Raw genomic sequence first — 7,197 nt, forward strand, 5'->3', positions numbered from 1 at the left:
TCTCTGTGAACTTTAAATCTGTTAAAAACAAAACTGGTAAGAAGCATAGGTAAACAAACATCAAAGTCAATGACATAAATTTGGATTGTTCACAAGTTCAGGGTAAATATATAACACAGGCTGACAGGTAGCAAAGGAGTTAAGGGGTGGCACTGGAGGGAAGAAAGACGAAACTAGAAATTTTACTTCTAAACAAGGGAAATTTCAACAACACTCAAAAGCCTAATTCACCTCAAACTGTTGTTTCATTTAAGGAAAGTGAAATGATACAAAGACTTTCCATTGAATAAAACCTGGGCCAAAGTGATGGACAAATTATTCTTTAAACATTTGCCACTGACATTGAATAAAGCAATCAAAAGAGAGCAAAAGATTTCTAAATCTACTCCATTCTCCCTTGAGAGCATGATTCAAGTAAGAACTATTGCTGTGTCTGTCTCTCTGGTTCATTTGAAAATTGAAATGTCTCTTCAATTCAAAGAGAGCAAAATGGAAGAGAGGGATGGTCTGCAAGCTTACAAAACTAGCTGATAAGTCTGAATGGGAGAAATTGTCTAAAATGGAACTATTAGGAGTTCCACAGACATAAAGAGTATGAATTAGTCTATACTGGTATCCCTAGGCTGATAAGAAGTTGCAAGGGGACCTGGTATTGAGGGGAACTTAATGCCTTTCATGCCATCCTTTCTCCCACAGGAGATCATTCTATGCACATACATATTCATCTGATCAATATACATCTATTGATGATTTATTTATCATGCAAGACATTCCTAGTGCTGGAAATTCAAAGATAAATAAAACATAGACTGTGAGAAAACCATAATTCAAACAGACACATGCACCCCAATGTGCACTGCAGCACTATTTACAACAGCCAGGATATGGAAGCAACCTAGATGCCCACCAATACTTGAATGGGTAAAGAAGATGTGGTACATATATACAATGGAATATTACTCAGCCATAAAAAGAAACAATCTGGGTCATTTGCAGAGATGTGGATGGACCTAGAGTCTGTCATACAGTGTGAAGTCGGAAAGAGAAAGAAGCATCATATACTAAGGCATATGTGTAAAATCTAGAAAACCGGTACAGATGAACCTATTTTCAGGGCAAGAAAAGAGACATAGAAGTAGAGAAAGTAGAGTACATGTAGGGAGGCGGGTGGTAGGACGAATTGGGAGACTAGGATTGAGGTATACGCATTGCCATTCATAAAACAGATAGCTGGTAGGAAACTGCTGTATAGAGCAGGGAACTCAGCGTGGTGCTCCGTGATGACCTAGGGGCCTGGGGTGGGAGGAGGTGGGATAGAGGTCCAAGGGAGAGAGGATCTATGGATACATATAGATGATGCACTTTGTTGTACAGCAGAAACCAACATGACATCACAAAGCAACTACATTGTTGCTGTTGTTTAGTCACTAGGTCATGTCCAACTCTTTGTGACCCCATAGACTGCAACCCATCAGAGTCCTCTGTTTATGGGCTCTCCCAGGCAAGAATACTGGAGTGGGTTGCTATTTCCTTCTCCAAAGGATCTCCCTGACCCAGGAATCAAACCTTTGTCTCCTGCATTACATGCAAATTCTTTGTTTCTCAGTTGAAAAAAGAATAAAAAGTGAAAGTGAAAGTCACTCAGTTGTGTCCAACTCGTTGTGACCCCAGTCCACGGAATTCTCTAGGCCAGAACACTGGAGGGGGTAGCCTTTCCCTTCTCCAGAAAGAATAAAAACTTAGCCCCTATTTCTGGTTCTGCTAATGGCAGTGTACCTTATGTTAAAATAACCATACTTCAGATAAAAATTATAAACTCTAGACAAAATATAAAATATAACACTTTGGAGTAACTGAAGAGGGAAGAAAAGGGGTCACAAATTGCAGGATATTTAACCCTTGAAAGAAGTGAAAAGCCCTGGAAGAGATCTGTTTCTACAGGGTTTTTCCCTCTGTAAGAACCCCCAGTGCACGCAGTGAAGAACAGCTTTATTATAAGCAAAAATATGGACTCGATTTGTTTTGGATTTCAGAGAATGAACTTTGTGCTGCCAAAGTGGCTGAACTTTGATAAGAAAACAGCTGGAAAGAAAGGACATGCAGTTGATGGGAGCCCCATATCCAACTTTAATCTTCCTTAAATTCTGGACTGACACGTGAACTGTTCACCTATGGGAGATATTCTAAATGTTCCAGTGGGAAATAACTATTAACAGTTGAATGTCCAAAACAGAGATGTTAGCTGCTACCAATCACTGTGGAAAGAAAGTATTTGAACCTTGTCAAATCATATCATTTTGGTAAACACTTCTTGAATTTTCTTCCTGGCAAATAATAAAACTAAACTTAAATCAAGGTAATTATCAAGTAAATTAAACACTTAAAAGAAAAAAAGAACACTACCTTTCGTAAAAAAATGATAAGATCTAGAGTCTTATCAATGTTATGAACATTTATAAAACAATAAAGAAATTACCAGACATATAAAGAAGCAGAAAATGTGACTCACTGAGGCAAAAATGTCAATAAAAATGGACCCCAACATGATCCAAGTTTTAAACTTAGTAGAAAAGATTTTCAAAATAACTATTAGAATTATGCTCAGGGTTTTAAAAGGATCATAGACAGGGAACAAATTTCAGCAAAGAAATGAAAATTATAAAAAGAATGAAATAGAAAACCTACAATAGAAAAGAATACTATTTAAAATGTTTAAAAAGATAAATTTATTAGCATATTGGATATTAAGAGGACAGAACAGTGAATGTCAAGATAAATGAAGATTAAGTAATCAGTAACAAAGATAATTTTTTAAATGAACAATGAATCAGTGACCTTAAAGAAAATATTAAATGGTCTAATATATGTGTGTTGGATTCATCAAGAGACAAATAAAAATGGTAGAGAAAAAGTACTGAAGAAATAATGGCAAAAAATTACAATTTCAATGAAAATCATTGACTTCAAAATTCAAGAAGCTCAGCAAACTTCAAGCAGAATTAATACAAAGAAAGATATAACAACATGATCTTAGACTATCACAATCGAACTGCTGAAAACCAAATACAAAGAATTCTTGAAAGTTTCCAGAGAAAGAAGGTTCATTATATACAGAAAAAAATTTTGAATGTAAGTTGACTTCTCATTAGAAAGAGTGAAATTAGAAGACAAAGAAATGATATTTTAAATCTAAAATAAACTCAACAGTTTATGTGCAGAAGAAAAATAAGTCAAAAATGAGAGTAAAATAACAATTTTTAGATAAAATAAACTTGACAGACTCTATCACCAGCAGACCTGCAGTGTAAGAAACCCTAAAGAAAATTCTTTCTGATGAAGGAAAAAGATTCAAAATTAAACATATATACAGACAAAAAGAAAAAAAGAAAAGAATCAGAAATGATAAATAGGCAGTAACAAATACTTTTTACATAATAACACAATACTTTTTCATCTCAGTTTCTTTAGAGACCAAATGACAGTTGAAATTTTAAAAATTATACCATTATATTATGAGGTCAGTAATGTGCATAAATATAAATATTTATATGACATGATAGTGCACAAGATAGTGGAAATCAGGAATTAACTATTATAAGGTTCTATTGTTGGAGAAGGAAATGGCAACCCACTCCAGTATTCCTGCCTGGAGAATCCCATGGACGGAGGAGCCTGGTGGTCTACAGTCCACGGGGTCGCAAAGAGTCGGACACGACTGAGCGACTTCACTATTGTTTTATAATACCCAGTATGTTGTTAAATCTAAATGGACTGTGATATGTTACAGATCCATACTGGAATCACAAGAAAAACCACTAAAAATATACAAATAGAGGTAAAAAGCTAATATAGGAATTAAAATAACCAGTTTAAAAGGAAAGAAAGAGAAACAGATAAACTAAGAACAGGTGGAACAAAAAGAAAAATGTTTAAAGGTTAGACAAACGTCAGTCTTATCAATAATTATATTAAATATAGGGGCGTGGAGAGAGCCGCGCGGTGCACCACGGGCGTGCCACGTGGCTGGGCATGGAGGAACGCAGAGAGTCCCAGCCGACCGCAGGCGCGACCGGGTGGCGATTGCGGTGGCGGCAGCGCCCACCCACGGCGCCCCCCCTCCCCGAGGACATCTGGATGGGCACGCACCCTAAGTATTTAGAAATGATGGAGTTAATTATAAGAGATGCCACCCAAGCTTATACAGCGTTCTTGGCTTGCCTGGACCTCATAGCGAGTAAAAGCTGGCATGAAGTAAACTGTGTGGGATTACTAGATCTCCAGCTCATCCGCCTTCTCAGCACTGAGACAGAAGCAGAAGGGTTTACAGTCTGTGGTACCTACGCCCATCAGTGCTTCCCTCAGCCATAGCAGGATAAGGGGGATCTTGAAGGCATCCTGAAAATTGCAAGGTGATCCCGATTGCCTATGTCTTTTACTTTGGCCATAGTGGAGTCTGACTCCACAACAGTCTACTACAAACTCACTGATGGATTTATGCTGCCAGATCCTAAGAATATTTCCCTTAGAAGATGACACCTATACTTCTTGATGCTTACTTTATTCACACAGAACTGGATTGTGAACCATCAGCTTGGTTCATCTTTGATTTGAGATAGTAAGAGATGACTTAGCTGGTCCAATTCCAGAAGTTTTCTTTTTTGAAGAATAAAACTTTCCCATATAGAAGAATGTATTTTGTTAAAAAAAAAAATAGTTGCTCTAGAAATTTCTTATCTGGAGACAGTTTAATTACAGTCTTATGCAAGTTTATGCCTATGCTGTATTCAGAAGGATAGAGCATTCTTGAGATCACCATCCCTTTTCCTTACTCAACTTTCTCAGTGCCTCTTGGTCAGGACAGCTAGTCTGAAGAAATGGAAAATTTACTGTAATCTGCTCTTTCATCCTCAATAGAAAGTGTTCTTTTGATTGGTTTTCACAGTGCAATTAATTTTACTTCCTTCTTTGGTTAATTTTAAAGCAGAATTAAAAACACGCTCATCCAGAGTATAAAACTGCATATGTAGATTAATAGGGACCAAAGAAGTGCTACCTACCAGAGTACTGGGCCTTTTTTTCCCCATTCTTACTACTACCACCCTACTGTATCATAGCTAGAATATTACAGGAGAGGTATTAATAGTAGGGGACACTGTGAACCTTAAAAACATTTCTTAAGTAGACCCAGTTTTTCTACTTTTGTTAATACCTCTTAATTAATTGTTGTCTAGAAAGGTGTTTTAAAAGTTGAAGGCAAGAGTCAGCAAAATTTTCTGGAAAGTGCCAAAAAGGAACTACTTTAGGTTTTTCAGGCCATATAGATTTTCTCACAACTTCTCAACTATGCTGTTTGTGGGACAAAAATAACTGTGGACAGTATGCAAATGAATGGATATGGCTGTATTCCAATAAAACCTTATTTACAAATGCAGGGCCATAGTTTGCCAACTCCTGCTCTGGGGAAATAGTCAATAATCATATATAGCTAATGAATGATGTGTTATGTTACCATTAAAAATTAGTAATGAATGCACTGTAAAACATGAGAAAATACTTAGTAAAAGGAAACAAGCAAGATACAAAAGTGTATGAATGTGTATGATTATGGCTGTAAATAACACACCAAAAGAGGACAAAAATAAATTCCTAACTGTGGTTATAATAGGAGGGCAGGACAGTAAATGGATGACTTTGTCTTTCTTTAAGATTTTAGTTTTTCTTTATTTGTATTACTTTTATAATAAAAATGTTGTAAAGTAAAAAAAAAATTATTACATTAAATATAAATGAAATATACACATATTCAAAAGAGATGAAGACTGGATAAAAAGTTAACACCCATCTATGTACTTGACTAAAATAGTTACATTTTACTTTTCTACTTTGCTTTTTAATATTTTTTGTTGTAGTAAGAGTTACATAATATAAAACATACTATTTTAAGCATATTTAACTGTTCAGTTCAGTGGCACTGGGTACATTCACACTATTATGCAACTTTCACCATCACCCATCATCCATCTCCACCTTCCTAAACTGAAACCCTGTCCACATTAAATACTACTCCCAGACATTTGTCCAAAGAAGACATGCACATAGCCAAGAGGCACATGAAAAGATGCTCAACATCACTCATTATTAGAGAAATACAAATCAAAACTACAATGAGGTACCATCTCACACCTGTCAGGATGGTCATCACCAAAAATCTACAAATAATAAATGCTGGAGAGGGTGTGGATAAAAGGGAACCCTCTAAAACTCTTGTTGGCGATGTAAATTGATACAACCACTGTGGAGAAGAGTATGGAGGTTCCTTAAAAAAACTAAAAATAGAACTATGATAGGACTGAGCAATCCTACTCCTGGGCATACACCTGAAGAAGACCATAATTCCAAAAGATACATGTACTCCAGTGTTCACTGCTGCACTATTTACAATAATCAGGACATGGAAGCAACCTAAACATCAACAGGGGAATGGATAAAGATATGGTATATGCATACAATGGAATTATTACTTAATCATAAAATAGTTTGCAATTTAAATATCAAGAACTGGAGTGCTGAAAGTCAAAGGATAGAAAAAACTAAACCATTTCAACAGTTAAGTAAGAAAGCTGGGGTGGTTCTATTAATTTCAAATGAAACAGATTTCAGCAAAGCTGATTTTGAAAGAAAAATTGTGTATTTTCTTATCATAGATTAGAGTACCCTGCAAATGTTAATTGGGCACAGTTAATAGTTCTGTTCCAAGTGTTCAATAACCTAGCTAAATTTTTGTTGACATATACTATCAATTTCTGAAAGAACAGTCTTATCTCTAGGTATAATTATATATAAGTCTACTTATTAGATACATCTTATTAGTTTTGCTTCATGTATTTAGAGGCTCCACTCTTCTGTGTGTGTTATGTCTTTTTTAAGAATCAATGCCTTTTCATTATTCTTATTTATTTCTGATAATATATCTACTTTTAAAGTGTAGTAGGTCTGGTGGTATGATTTCTATATAGTCACTTCAGTTGTTACATATTTCCAATATTTTTTACTTTTAATATATCAGCATTTTTTATAGGATATAGATATCATTTTTAATCCACTCTCACAATTTCTGACTTTTAATTATAATATTCAGACTAGCCATATTTAATTGTTGATGTGGTTGAATTGAAATCTACCACACTGCCCTTTTCT

At 35.4% G+C, this 7,197-nt stretch overlaps 1 pseudogene; it reads left to right on the forward strand.

The window, feature by feature from the left end:
• The first annotated feature begins 4,029 nt into the window (after nucleotides 1-4,029).
• Nucleotides 4,030-4,587, forward strand: LOC102402114 (annotated as a pseudogene).
• The last annotated feature ends 2,610 nt before the right edge of the window (nucleotides 4,588-7,197 follow it).

This window comes from Bubalus bubalis, chromosome 21 (assembly GCF_019923935.1).
Source record: "Bubalus bubalis isolate 160015118507 breed Murrah chromosome 21, NDDB_SH_1, whole genome shotgun sequence".
NCBI lineage: Eukaryota > Metazoa > Chordata > Mammalia > Artiodactyla > Bovidae > Bubalus > Bubalus bubalis.